Raw genomic sequence first — 16,465 nt, 5'->3', positions numbered from 1 at the left:
AAAAAAAAAAAAAAGACCATTTATCAGAACATTCTAAATATACATTTTAGTACATTTATTTGTAATACATTAATTCTCTTTATAAAAACAGGGAAATCATGCAATCTAGTTGGTTAATTTTTACATCCATTTCTGATAGAACAACAATTAAAGAATATGATAATATTCCTGAAGGATATTTTTTTTAAATTTTCATTGTGTATAGTTAAATTTAATTTAATACCATTTCATTTAAAATTATTTAGTACATTCACATTTAAATAAAAAATGAAATATTTGGCAAAAAGCAATTAATATTTCATTAAATGCGTTGAAATTTTTAAACAAATCAAAACTATATCTGAAAGCTCAGTTGAGATAGATAAATAAAAATAATAATATTTGCAGGACAAGTTCTATTAATATTTGCACCTTGTAAGGTAGAAAGGACATGCTCACAAACAATGGCTATTGTAACATTTTGCAATACGAAAAAGAAAAGTTAAAGTTAATATAATTAAAGAAACATTACTTTTATGACATTTCCTGTAATGAGTTCGAATAACTGATTTACATTTTTTTCCTTCAGAAATTACGATTTTCTATTTTTTAAACCAGTAATTAAATCTAATAAAAGAGAACGAGCAACATATTCAAAATAAAATTTATTAACAGAGCTGTGTGCGGAAACGCCATTAAAATTTTTTTTAAACAATTGGATTTTCTTTCTCCCAATCAACGTGTGCAAAGACTTATTCTGATCTTATTTCTAGACACTTATATGGATTTTGAATATTTTTCAAACAAAATGCAGATTCTAGAACTCATTTATTCTAAAAATCTATATGATATTTTAACTCGAGTTTAATTCTTGTTGAAAAAATCATTCGTTTAAAGAAAAGAAGAAAAAAATATTGGTTTTAATAAAAGTAATATAATTAATGAAACTCGCATTCGAAATCACATAATTTTAAATTCGGAATTAAATAAACGCTATCTATTAGCTAAAAAAATAAACAAATTTCGATAATATATATATATATATATATATATATATATATAAAACAACTCAACCGATATGCATTTCAAAAACAAAATACTATTTTATTTAAATAATTTTCCGTTTACATTATCGCACGCATTTCTATAAAATATCTTTCTCTGATTGCTTTAAATTTTAATAAGCCCAGTATTCGAATTCATCTGATATTTAACGGTTTTGTTCAAAACAAATTGTAAGTTTTATTCAAATCGCAACCGTCTTTTGTTTCGCTTAAAGCAAACGGATTACGCCGATGCACATTCTCCAAAATATTACCGAGTTTATTAAATTACCTCGTATCGACGGTAAAATCGCAACTGCTTTCACAAGCAATGTCCGATTAAAATACAACGTTTCAAATAAATAAAGAACATCAACGAGATACAAAGTATTCCTCTCTCTCTCTCTCTCTCTTTAAAATATTTCTATTGAATACAAGAGATAAATCTCTTTTCACTAGCAACGATTCAAATAATTTTAAGCTTCGTTTATTCATTTTGACGATTGGAATCCCACGGAATTCAATCCAGCATAATGGTGTATCCTATTTGAATGTCAACGTAAGCTTCCTCTCTTTTCAAAAGGCTAAGTAAATAATTTATATTAATCTAAAAGGAAGTCAAAGCGCCTTTTATTAAAATTGCGGAGTGGTCGTATCGTAATATTATGCAAGTAAATTCTAGAAGGTAACACCTGTTTTCTCTCTCCATTGATTTGAAAAGGGGTCTGTCGCGCGATGCCAAATCTTAGTATGCTGTTGTGTTGTGTTCCTTGAAATTTCACTTTCTCTCTTCTGCGCTGAAGCCTTTATATGTACTACACCCGATTTCAAGCCACGCAAGGGATCATGGGGGCTGAATATCACCAGAGATTTTGATGCGAAAGTATATTTAAATTTTACTACGTGGAACTATCGAGAGCGCTTATTTACCATGCTTTCAGAATTTTGAAAGGGACGAGAGTGTGGAATCTTTAAACTGTAGCTTAGATGGGATTAAAGAGTGGGATCGTGTCTTCAAAGGGATGCTTTTGGGTTACTAAATAGTTGGAATTATGCATGAAAAGGAAAGTTATTTAAGATTTTTGGAGTGTTGGTGAAACAAAATGTTACATTTAAAGATAAATCAAGAACAGCTAATCAAAAGAATAACATAAACTTTTATCGTAGACATTTTTGTTTATTTTTCGATGAACATTTTATTAGAATCCTTCATTTAATTCTCTGTGCTTAATTTTATTTTCTTGATAGAACTGAATTGAAATAAATGAGAAAACTGGAATAAATTAAAGGTTACATGATATCGGAAAATTTGGAAGAACTTATAAAGAACGTAAGCAAAGACAATTTTTAAAGCTTATATCATTGTTTCTGTACTATATTACTTGAAACTAATTTGTTTTTATTTGATCACGTAACAGGCATAATATGCATTATAAGATTATTTTTTTTCTAGTGTTTAACGTCATTTTCACCTTAAAAGTTTATGAAATTTTGTTTCAATTTATGTATATCCATTAATTATTTTCCTTTTCTTACATATAATATTAAAGATATAAAATAGCAAAAAAAAAAAAAAAAAAAAAAATGCTTACATGAAAACGGAGAAATCTACATAGCCATTCATTAAATTTTTAATTTAATTGCATGAATTTTGTAATAATTGTAATAAATACAAAGGACTAAAATAAGTAACTTATTTAAACTAGTTACAAAAAAAAAATAATTATTTAGTTTTATTTTAAAAAGATCACTTTCAATACAAAGAAAATTATTTCAGCATAAACAGAATGTAAACTATTCAAATATATAAAGAAATTTTGATACACGGAAGAACACATTACAGATAAATTTATTGATAAATTTAAAGATTTTAGATAAAATATTAAAATAACAAAAACATTTATAATTTAATTTTCAATCATTTGGAGAACGCTGTTCAAAAAGAGTATAAATCTTTTTAAGGCAAATCTTTGAATTTAAATATTTTTTCTTGATGATTGAGAAATTTATTGGAAGAAAGAAGAATATAAATTTTTGATACTTTATTCAAGTAAGTTTGTACCAGAAAACCTTATACCGGAGAAATTACCAGAATATTCGCTTTCCTAAGAGTAGATATGGAATACGTCTAAAGAAATATTTGCTGCTTCCATTTTCTTCAAATTCATTCACAGAGTTAAATGTTTTTGTAAAAAAATTATAAAAAGAAAATTTTTAAAAAAATTATAAGAGTGATTTCTTTTATACGGAACATATAGTTTGAAATTATTCAAAAACACCAAATAAAAACAGTAAAAGCAGTGCATATAGATTACAGTTCAGACAGCTAAAAAAACTAAATACTCAAAAAAGTATTTCATCGTAAGTTATAATGTTTATCAAACATACCACATGACTTTTATCAATTTATTATTCTCTTATTTCTATTTTATAAAATACTGCATTTGAACATTTTATTTACATTTAAATTTTTTAAAACATTTGAAGAATTTGCATTAACTGTACTTTAAATCAACTGAATTTAAAGATTATTATGATTTTTTTTTCGGTCTTTCATGTTTGCAACTAAAGTTTTTGCGCGATCATCAAATATTTTTTCGGTGTTTCATAATTTTACATCTTTTTTTCTTTAAACCGAACTACAATCCAATCATCTCTCCGTAAACCTGATTGCCATTTCAGCATTCATCTTAGATTTCCAACACTTCAGTAAGCTTTGTCATTAATTTTCAAAGTCATCCATCAAACTGACAATCATCGAGTTCATTCATAAAGTTGGTTCAGTTTCAGGAAAACATCTGGTTAGCTAATCAACGAGATAAACCCACAAGGAAATAAAGTTAAGAAATATTTATAAAAATTGCGACATTTCAATGTTTTGTAGAGGCAAAAATTAAACGAAATAAACCTAAAAATTTGAAAATAAAGCAATGAGCTAGTGCTTCCGTATAGTAAAAGAAAAACAAACAAACAAACAAACAAAAAACATAATTGATTTTCTCCTACAGAAAGATCGAGAGGTAAAAATCTCTCTTAACTGTTTAATGTTTTTAATTTAATTTATTTATTTTTTGCAATAATGAAAATCTAAAAGGCAGTATAATTTAATGATTCTTGCAACATTTTTCATTACATTAAAAAAGCATTTCATTTTATATTCCACGTTCTCTTTTCCATCATTCTGAGAGTCCTTGAATTTGCCAAAACAAGTTACTGTACTGTTAAATATAAAGAATATTCATATCATAACAAATAGACGATATACACAAAAATATTTTTTTAAAAAAATCTGTGTAAGTTTATTAAAATTTAAGTTTTAAAGTAATTATAAATTTTGAAACAAATATTAAACCTTGCAATCAATTTAAATTCATTACATCGTTGAAAAGCAAAATACTTTAATGTTGAAAAACCAATAGAACTGTATTAGCCCTCCCCCCCCCCCGGCAGCAAAAATGTCACCTGCAGTTTATTTTAATTAATAAATGGAAAGAATTTTGAATACACATTCCATTAATAATTTTGAAAGTTTTTAACTTTGAAAACGAATTACGGGTATTCATGGAATTCACAATTAAAAAGAGATAGATATCTTATTAAATTTAAACATAATATTTAAACAAAATTATAGAACTCTATTGTATGTCATTAATTTTAAAATACAAATTCAAATATCGTCCCTTCAAATACAAAAAAGAAAACCTGTAAATAAAGATTTATGAAGTAAAGAAAATCCAAATAGGTAAATTTTATTCTCTTCATATTACTGTCTCTTTATGAATTTACCGATAGCAGCAATTTGTCAAAACCATGTCTCTAGGAAAAATAATTTATTTTTAAAAAGTTTGGAAAAACAGTCAATATCCGAAGTTAAATATAAAAAAAATTAAAAACAGTATTTTTTTTCTAATAATAAGTTTAGAATTTTTTCAAAAATCAAGCTAGCAGAAATTTTTGAAAAGTCATATAGAGTTTTATTAACTAGTCATGGACTATCATTTTTTAAATTTTTTTTCTGCTAAAGCTATATAATCAAAGAAAATATGTAATATAATTTCAATAAACAATTTAGTCAAAACTAATTACTTAACTCTTAATTTTTTTGGTACCAGTATTCCAAGAATAGAGATAGAGTAAAAAATACTTGATAGAAAACAAGCAATATTTCTTCAAGCAAAAGTCAGGAAACAATTTATTCTTCCTACCAGTATTCCAAGAATAGAGATAGAGCAAAAAATACTTCATAGAAAACAAGCAATATTTCTTCAAGCAAAAGTCAGGAAACAATTTATTCTTCCTACCAGTATTCCAAGAACAGAGATAGAGAAAAAAATACTTGATAGAAAACAAGCAATATTTTTCAAGCAAAAGTCAGGAAACAATTTATTCTTCCTACCAGTATTCCAAGAATAGAGATAGAGCAAAAAATACTTGATAGAAAACAAGCAATATTTCTTCAAGCAAAAGTCAGGAAACAATTTATTCTTCCTACCAGTATTCCAAGAATAGAGATAGAGCAAAAAATACTTCATAGAAAACAAGCAATATTTCTTCAAGCAAAAGTCAGGAAACAATTTATTAAATTCCTATCTCATACTATACCTTAAAGATTAATATAAGAATATTGATAAAACAATATAAAATAACAATCGCGATAAAAAAAAAAACCCTGGTTTTATAATACCCTGCTCAGAAAATCTGAATACATATCTTACCTCAATATAAACAAAGCCCTTAGTATAAAAGAAACCTAAAGCAACCACAACTTCGATACATCCTCTCTGTAAATCTCCTTACCATCCATTGCCTATCCTCTGGTTATTACTGACAGACAATGAAAGCTTAACTCTGCTATTAAAGACGGAAAAACGAAGTAAAATGCATCTGGAGGGGCTGGAAAGTTACCCAACCCCCATAATAAATACTGCTTGAATCAGCAGAGGAAGCTATGAAGAACTGCAGATTGTAGAAAAGTATACTGCTTGCGTCTTGAGGAAATGAAAACAAGGGCCGGCGGTATAGTTACAACCTGATGGGCAAGGAATCAAACCTTTAAATGAGGAGGTCAAAGAAGGAGGGGGGGGGCTCTCTTTTTTTCGGTCGTTTGCAGATGAATTTCGGGTGGGGAGGCGAGGAGGCGTTGGGAATCTTAGATCATGAGTTAGGGGAGGAGTCGAGAGGCAAACGGTTAGCACCTGCCTTTTTGGAAGTTAAATAGGGAATTTGAAAATTCGTTCTTTCACTGAGTGCAGGAAGTCGGAGAATTATTGGACTCGTAAAACCACTTCATCATCTTTTGTCGAAAAGAGGCTCAAAAGAAGCCGAAAATAGAGCTATTGCCTCTAATGATATAATTAGGGAATGAACATTTCTTTCACACTATTTTATCGTAAGGATACATAATTCACTTTTTATCAACTCGAAAATAAACCATAATCTCTTACTTTTTTTTGCTGACAGAACATCCAAGATAGAGCAACATTTTAGGTGAGACGTTACTAACATTGTTGGCAAAATCAAGCGAAAAAAAGAAAAAAAAAAATTGTACCCCCCCCCTCCCCATCTATTTTTTATAGAAAAAATTGTTGCAGTTGTAACATCAGAAACACGTGAATAAAAAAAATTTAATGCTTTCAATATTTATTTATACATTTAATACGTAAATTCATTTCTATTTTTCGGTTATTTTTAAGCTTATATAGTGTTTTCAATGATGTTTGATCTGAAATATTGGTTTAAAGAAAAGCAGCTCCAAATTTTTTTCATTCTTCTTTTGAGATCGACTTATAATTAATGAATTTTGAAATAGTGAATTTAGAAACAGAGCATAGGATTTAATTCTCGTTTTAGAATGTTTCTTCATCAAGATAGTAACAGATAATTGAAAAAAGACTTTAAATGCAGTCTAAGTTTTTTTATTTTAAAAAAAAACGAGGTAATTTAATAAAATGCATTCATTGTGAATTTCGTAAAGAAAAAGTTTTATAATTTAGTTGTCTATTAGCAATTTAGAAAAGTGCTAGTCAAAATAATAAAATATGGAAGTGAAAATTCTATTCACTGGCAAATAAAAAATCAGTTGCAACTGCTTCTTTACTTCCCAGAAAAACTTTTAAGCTTCTTTTTCTAAACACTTTTTTAACGTTTTCTTTCTTTCTTTTTCTTTTCTTTTCTTTTTTCTACGGGTATTTAGTTCTATTTATCTAAAAACCGGACATTAGTTCCCATATTTGAATAATATTATTATTTTCAATAATTTTTGCAATTTGAATTTATATAAAATTGCTGAATGTGTAATTTAAGGTTGGAGAATTATAGAAAATGAAACGATTCCATTTCAGTTTCAGTATATTAGTTAATAACGTTTTTAAAATAAAGTAACAGGAATTCTATTAATTGTTCTTAAAATAATTTGTCATTTTATATAATTATTAAGGTGATATAGATGTTATTGAAATATAAATAAGGGACATTTTTGCTGGTTAACAAAATGGCAGCTTCCCAATCAAACTTTCTTATTAATTTAACGTTCTGTAAAAGAATTTTTTTTTAAATAGTTGTCGTCTTTTTTTTTTTTGCTATATTTTTTCTTTTTCATAAAAATTAATTAGAATTGCCATTTTAAATAATAGATTTCCATTTCATTATTGTTTACATAAGCATTGTTCAACTCAATGTTTATGTTAAATACTTTTAACTAGTTAGCCATTACATCGTTATTACTAATTATTATTATTTGAATAGAAATGTCTTTAAAATTTTGCGATATTTTCTATGATAATATTTAGCAAATTGCCAATTTCCTAAATAAACTATTAATCCATTTAAAGAAAAAGGTTTGTTTAATGTGATTCCTGTCTTTTTTATATTAATTTTATTCACTTTTGCAAAAAAAAAAAAAAAAAAAAAAAAAAAAAAAATATTAACAACTTTTAGATTAGGAAAGATACTTTCATTTTCTTACCGTTTCTTTACTTTCAACTAAACACATATGTAAAATACTTTTGAATTACTTAGTCATCATTTTGTAATTATTGAAATAGAGATGATTTTAAAATATTGCCATACTTTTCATGATGATGTTTAACAAAATGACGATTTCTTGAGTAAATTATTGATTCATTCAACTGTTTGAGAACATATATATGTATAATTCCTGATATTTTATGCTATTTTTATACTTCTTTATAAAAAAATAATTATAATTTTCAGATTAGGTAATAAATAGACTTTAATTTTTTTATTGTTTCTGGGATTTCAATAAAACACATAAGTAAAATATTTTTTTGTTAATTACTTAATCATCATTTTGTTATTAATGAAATAAAGATGTTTTTAACTGTTGCCATAAATTTTATGATAATGTTTAACAAAATGTCGATTTCCTTAGTAAATTATTGTTACATTTAATAATCTGAGAAAAAAAATTTAAAGATAATTCCTGATTTTTTTTGTTCTCTTTTATAAAAAAGATAGTTAAAAATTTTTAGATTAGGTAATAGACTTTCATTTTTTTACTGTTACTGAGATTTCAACCAAACACTATCTAAATTAGTTTTTATTTATTTAGTCAGCCCTTTATTGTTATTAAAATGGAGATCTTTATAAAATGTTGCCATATTTTTATGACAATGTTTAACAAAATGATTATGATAAGGACGATTTCCTTAGTAAATTACTGATCCATTTATTTGTCTGAGAAGAAAATCTTTTAAATATAATTCCTGATTTTTTTTATTCCATTTTCATTTGCCTTTATAAAAAATTATTATATTTTTTAGATTAGATTACAGATTTTCATTTTCTTTTCGACTAAAGGACTTTTAACCTAACTTTTTTTTCAACTAGGATTTCAACTAAATAAATAAGTAAAATATTTTTTAATTACTTAATCATCACTTTTTCAATTACGTATACACGATACAGGCACAAAAAGGGCAAAACAAGGAGTGAACAATCCCTTTATTCCATTATTCATTGAGTATCCCATGATTTAATGTTCAAGTCAATCGATCGTGTTTGCAATAAATCTAAGTCACCTGAAACAAGTCTCAGCCTTCCTAAATAAGTAAACATGATTTAAACCCGATTTTATCTTTGGCATAATCGTTCACCTGGAGTTCAGCTGGTTTGATCGACATATATGATACATTCTAATTTATATAAGTAAAACGTATTCAGTCAATAACATTCGCCACGCTGCTTATTCATTTCGAGCCGTAGGCAAAATGGAGATGAAAAAGTTAATCGCTGGAGATGGGGTTGAACTACAATCTCTTATTGCGAAATGAAGATGACCGCACCTTTCATAAAGGCGAGTGAGTGAGTGCTCCAGCAAGAATAAAATGAAGTAAAAAAAAAAAAAAAAAAAATCTTTCTGCTAGATTCAGTTTTTTCCCTCCCTTGTTTCTACTATGAATTGGAGAAATGAAAGATAAAATTTGTTTCCACTTGGAAGAAAATGAAGAACGGTTTCTGCAGATGAAAGCAATTAGTTATTGCAATTGTAAATGGATGCTGTTTTGGTTCCAGATGACTTCAAAATGAAATGTAATTAATCTTTACAACAAATTAAACAAGACGTTCTGGTATCAGATGGAATATACGTTAAGAATGATACAAATTTGCCATTGTGTAAAATAATTTTGTTTCACTGAAGTAAAATAGTGATACTATTTAAAGAGTACGCTAACAACTTTTACAATGAAGAAAAATTAAAATGTGTGCAAATTTTTAGTTCCATATCCATTATATCCATAGTTTTTTTTTATTTTTTCGTCTGTATTCGATGATTTAAATAAAGTCATAGCCGCAAAATTCGCTTCTAATCTACAAAATCAGTTTCAGATGAATAACTATTTCAAAAATAGTTATTAATCTGAATGTAGCAAATATATGTATGTAGCAAAAAAAAAAAAAAAAAAAAAAAGTGGGCAAAATTTTAGTTGCCCGAAATAGTTTTATAATTTTTCGTCTATATTCTGTGATTTAAATAAAGCCACTGCCTCAAAAACACTTCTAATCCGAAAAATCAATTTCAGATGAATCGTAATTTCAAAAATCTGAATTAGCAAAAATATGTACAATACATGTAACAAATATATGTAGAATACAATGTAGCAAAAAACAGTGTGTAAATTGTTAGTTGCAAGTAATAGCTTTATAAATCTTCGTCTATATTCTATGATTTAAATAAAGCCATAGCCGCAAAAATCTGTTTCAGATGAATAGATATTTAAAAAATAGTAGTAAATTACTGCTATTTATGAAATAGCTATTCATCTGATACTGGTTAAATTAAATCACGGCCGCTCATACACTGCTCATAACTTCTCATATACTGCTATATTTGAAACAGCTATACATGTGAAAATTGAATGTCTACTTATGAAGAATGGAATCACTTTTAAATCGGCTTCTGTTCTTTGTTTTTAGAACACGCTGAAATTTTCCATATAACTTTTATACAGATTAAATGCTTACTGATGCCAAAATATTTAACATTGGGGAAAGAAATATGTCAAAAAAAAATAAGTTCAAAAAGAAAGTTAAACAGTTCACGTTCAATTTTCTGGGTGAACTTTTTTACCATATTGAAAAAAATTAAAGTCGGGAAATGTTCCATTTAAAGCAAAATTAAAGAATCAAAGTTGAAAGCATGAATCAAAGCGGCTTTAGCTTAAAATAATGTCATGGTAATCTGAATTTGATGCTTTCTCTGTGTTAGATACTTATAAAGTAAACAATTATTAATATTTACAACTAATTAGAAAGGCATTTGTTTGGAAGTAATCGAAATGCCAAATGAAAGAATAAGACAAACAAATTTTGTGCTAATAAATTATACAGTAGGAATTATTTGAATAAAAATGTCCTGTTTCAAATGCATGCAGAAACAAAAAATAGTCAAATTTTTTTTTTAACCAAGACTAAGATTAATTTCATGGCTATGCCCTTCTCTGAACTCTTTTTCATAGCTTTGATTCAAAAATGAGATAAAAAAGAAAATAACACATTATAACTATCTGATTTTTCAAAAGAATAAAATGTATTTTTAAATGTATGATATCCAGAATGCAATTCCATTAATTAAAATAGATTAGCAAATAAGATTAAACAAAATTAAAAATTAAATATCTGCAATACTTTTGAAACGATATATTTAATGATATTTTTTAAAACGAAACGAAAAGAAACGATATTTTTAAAAAAAGCTATTCTTAATATCCATACTTATAGCATTTATTACGTTGCTTTCAAAAAGTAAAACAATTTAATAAATCTCAATCAATACAGCAGATAGCCAGAAGACACAGATTTTGCTTTATCCTGTTTGCAACTATTTATGAAAAGTATTTATTTTACTTCACATGGTCAAAATTATTTGAATTTCATTAATTACGGATTAAAAACAATTCCAAAACAGTTTATCTTCACCATATAAAGAATATTTAATATTACTTTTAAGGATTTTCATATTCAGTTACTAATTTTATCGTTAAAATATTAATTTATAGGATTTTCAAAATGTAACCGTTCACACATCTGGATGAAAGATTTTATAATAAATCTTTCCAAAAATCCTCTGAAGAAGAAAAAAAGAACTACCTAAAAAAAGGTTTAAAAAATGTTGCACAGAAGATATATAAATCGCAATTTATCACATTCCGTTTTTAGAAAAAAATGAGTTTTATCCGGACATCTGTACTTCAGAGAAATGGAGCTGATATGCTGTAATAACTAATATCACAATTTCGTCACACTTATGACCCATTCGCGTGCATGCTCTCACAGAAAAGTTTATGTCTTTTTAAATTACTAAGGCAGCAGATGATTATTACTGCCTTATAAGAACAAAATATTTATTAATAATAAGGTAGGAGAAATAGCGAATATCGTTTTAAGTCCTTTGATCTACTTCTCAGTTATATATAGCATTATATATAGTTTGCTCATTTAACTGTAAAAATCCCCAAAAATTAAAAATTGATATCTGAAATCATTTGCAATGTTGAATAACACTTTCATTATTCATTAATAATGCTCTAATTTCTTTTAAAAATAAATTTAAAATATATATTTTAATATGTCATTAAACATATCTGAAAAAATAAATTATTTCAGGAAAAATTTTAAAGGAATAATTACAATATATTACTATATATTCCTCATATTTTCAAGAAAACAAACCTAAATTAAAAAAGGGTGACTTTTTATTTTTTTTTTTTTAAATATTTGAAATTTATTTCCAGTTTCATCATATATTTTTCAAGGATTTTTCTCTTTCTATGAACTTCGAGTAACCATTTGTACTATTTTATTTCCTGATTATTGAAGATACAATAACTTCTTGATGTCTGCAAACGTATTTTATGATTTAAGGTGGATTTTCTAAATTGCATCAGTTTTTAAACTCGATAGTATTCCATTTTTTGGATGATTGTGTTTTTGAGATCTACATAACTAGGTTAGTGCTATTTCAAGGCAACAATTTGAGGACTACTATATGGTTCATTTTTTCGTTAGTTGATTTAATTCTGAAAATGATCCAACGGTATTCAAAAATAATGGATATAATCAAACAGAATTTTTTTCTTAATTAACAGCAACCAATATTGTTTGTAGTAAAAGTTATCTTAATAAGAAATTTGCTTCAATTTATGAAGATATTTCAATAAATTCGATGTATACACGTGCGTTTTTTATGCAATTTATTGATGATATGTTAGCTACTAGCTTTTTGCTAATTATTAGATTGAAATAACGTTTAATATAAATAACCAAAATTAAGAAAAAGAAATGCTTTTAAAAAAAGCAAATCGTTGGTATACATCTTAAAAGCGGCTAAGGATAAAGAAAAAAAAATATGTGTTCCTTTTGTTTTAAATTGTTATATCCATAAAAATATATGGCAATATATAGAAGTATATTTTGTATACTGATGGTATGTTGGCACGCGTAATTTTGCTTAAGAAGATGATATTTTAAAACAATTTTTCCCTTTTCTATTAATTTGGTTATTTTAAGCTTTATACCGAAGAAAAGTCATAACTTCTGATGTTTTAACAAAATAAAAATTTCATACTTACTTATGGCTGAATTTTTTCCAGTTTTCTGCCTAAAAAAGAAAAAATTATTACAATAGAGTTTGGAGTTTTTCAAATTTTCATTAAACATTTTCATTAAAAACCTTTATTTAAACATTTTTCATAAAATCGATCAGTTAAATATCACTCACTGCTTAAATAAAAAAATGAAAATATTTGGAAGAATTTTTAAGAAAAATCATTAAAAATATTTCGATTTATGGAGAAAAATGATATTTTATTTATTTTAATAAAGCATGATACATGTATGTACGTATGTAAACATAATTTCGCAGATGGGTGACCTAAAAGAAGAAACTTTTGAAATTATGTAGTAATAAATAATCAATTAAAAAATCATAATAATAAATCAATTTATTATTATGGAATCATAATTTTATTATTACACGGAATCATAATTTGTACAGGAGAGAAGCGATGATAATTTGATGAAGTTTACATCGCGATATAAGAGCAAAGTGACAGAAAATTTTCCCTTCAGTGATTTTATTAAGAGAATCTGATAGAGATTTCTTTGACAAGTGTAGACTTAGGCAAGAGAATCTTAGGTATTTTTGAAAAGTTTGTGTGGGTTTCAGGGATTTTATTTCTTCGCTAAGAGACTAAGAAAATGCAATACTCATCAGTTTTTTAGATCGTGTATTAGAAATATTTAAATAAAAATTGGGAATTGGATCAGGAACTAAGAGAACTTTTTAGAATGAAGTTAACATGGAGTAATTTAAGATAAAAATTAGGAAATTAACTAAGCAATAATAAGCACAATGCTCATACCAGAAATATATATATATATATTCCCTGCATGGAAACACTAGATATTCCATGCGAGGAAAAGATAATGTTAGGGAACATTCAACTTATTAGTTGTATCGCCGGGAAAAAAACAAATAAACAAATAGCAAAACTAAAACGTGAGTAGTTTCTGATAGGTATACAAAACTGTGATTTGGTTCCCCTTCTCTGCCACCCTGAGAGTGAATCTGTCTTCATCTTCGAATTCCCAAAGGAGTAAAGGTTGCTTAGTGGGATGCATTTCATGCCCTTTCTGGCCAAGTAACGAAATGAAATTATATATCTTCCATGTTTTACCCGAAAAAAAAACAGACCCGCAATTAAGGTACAAATTGGGTCTCTTTATTGCATGTTTTCCCGCGTTATAATTACACCTCCAAGGCCCGAATCGATAGGCAGGTATTTGGCTGTCTTCTTTCTTTCGCGCTTTTTTGCAGAGAATCACTCCTTTTTCGGAGCTTAATCGATTTTTAATACCGGCCGCATAACACGCGTATCGCGGTCCTGCACGTGAAGGTTATACAAAGTAACTGAAAAAGGTATTCAATTCTATGAATTAGTTTGCTCCGGCTAAAAGTACAGGAATTGTCTCAAAAAAGAAGATGGACAAGGTCATATGCATGGGTAGTACTTCTCTCTGCTTTCCCTTAAAATTTCTTTTCTCACTGTACTTTTCCTGCGCTTTCATTTAAAATAAACTTTTTTTTTATTAAAATTTAAAAAAAACTGCACGAATAGAAAACCATAAAGTTGTATTTAGATAAATGTAGTAAATAAATTTGTCGTAATGCAGAAAATGAAAGAAAAGAAAAGAAAATCAAACTCAATTGAAACAAAATTTCTAGTTGAGTATTTTTTTAATGAATAATTTACTAAATGATACTAAATTATGTTAACTTATGACTGATTTGATAACCCGATTGCAATATTTATAAAAGAAATCACTATATATCTTATTCATTTCATTTTTATGGATTTTTTTCTCATTATATCTTTGTAAATGTACAGTCAAAGCTCATTATTATTCTAGAAAATCATTTAAAAAAATTAGAAATTCATTCAGATTCTTAAAAATTAAGCTTCAACTGTGAACTTAAAAATTTAAATATAATTTAAAATCAAATTGAAGATATATACTTTGTAAAAAGAAATAAGTATTTAAACTCGATAACATGTACTTTGTTAACTATTGAAATTATATTAAAATGTTATTATAAATGAATTACATTTTAAATTACATACTTTACATTCATTTGACATATTTTTCCATTTCATGTTAATTTTTGTTATAATAACAATGCAATAAAAACTAATTAATAAAATTACACTCCTTAGATTTTGGAAGAAACATGCAAGAAATGATTTTTATTTATAATTAAGTTTATGATGTTTATTACATACAGATTTAATTACAAATTAACGGCTTTTTTCTCAAGGCTTTATGAAAGCTCTTGGTGGGCTCAAAGAAGATAATATATTAATTACTATAAATGAATATCAGAATAAATAATCTTCCACTGTCATCTGTAACGCTGGACAAAGGTCAAAATAATCCCCCCTTTTCTGTCTAAATCATTATCAGATGCGAAATCACAGTTTCTGTTTTAGCATCTAGCAACTGAGACAGTTTTTTAAATGTTTAAATTAACTGATTAATCGATGAGCAAATAAAACTAAACATGAGTAAATTTAGTTACGAGATCGCAAGCTTCACATTTTATTTGCAATTTTTTTATGCTTTATTTGTAGCAAAGACTAATGAGCTGCAATTTTTATTATTTTATATTTATGCTGATTCATAATATTTTTACTTGATTTGGAAAATGAGTTGGAGGAAAGTTATAGTTATTCCACTTTAGCTGGAAGTTACTAATATCTTCTTTCAACGCTATTTTTATTTTGTATTTAACATTATATTTCTTTTTTGTTAGTGGATTTCTATTTGTTTTAAATTGGTTTTAGTGATTAGTTTTTATTTGAATGTTCGTGAACATTATGAGTAAAAAAGACTCTATTGCAAGGAAATAAAACTGTATTTGTATCTAAAGTGTACAATTAACAATACTGTTCCTTTATAACTTAAGCATTCCGTGCATGAAATTTTCTACTACAAATTTCATTAATTAATCTATGACAGTTGAATCTAAGATGTTAACAGAATAACAGCCTATCGACGGGTGCATCTTCCAGGAAATAAATAACATTTTAAAATAAGTCTTTTCAGATTAATAACGTTATATCGCCGCTAAGCATTTTATGCTAATTAATATTTTAAAGTAGTAATCGAATAAAAACCCACTAATAAAAGTATAGCCTTTAAAAATTATTTTTATTTTCTATTTTATTTGTAAATCCATGATATTATTTGTTTACTGTATATTGGCAACCTTTACAAAGTAACTTAGCGACGGCCTTTGACGTTTTAAAGTTAATTTGAATAAACGGATGATACCTGTTCCGCCTCGATGCTCTTGTATTGGATTAATCTCTCAGACTGCATTAATGTGAGAAATCTGGCTTACGACTAATTCGATTTCGTTACCG

General features: G+C 26.6%; 1 long non-coding RNA gene across 2 annotated transcripts in view; it reads right to left on the bottom strand.

Annotated features, from left to right (window-relative positions):
• LOC129963581 (uncharacterized) overlaps positions 1-16,465 on the bottom strand; it is a 195,965-nt gene that overhangs the window by 130,851 nt on the left and 48,649 nt on the right. For both annotated transcript variants that reach the window (XR_008783992.1, XR_008783991.1), the window contains one exon: positions 13,112-13,140. This is a non-coding gene — a long non-coding RNA (uncharacterized LOC129963581). The remainder of the gene's footprint in view (positions 1-13,111; positions 13,141-16,465) is intronic.

The sequence above is a fragment of the Argiope bruennichi genome, chromosome 3, assembly GCF_947563725.1.
Source record: "Argiope bruennichi chromosome 3, qqArgBrue1.1, whole genome shotgun sequence".
Taxonomy (NCBI): domain Eukaryota; kingdom Metazoa; phylum Arthropoda; class Arachnida; order Araneae; family Araneidae; genus Argiope; species Argiope bruennichi.
This window is presented reverse-complemented; position numbering and strand designations above follow the sequence as displayed.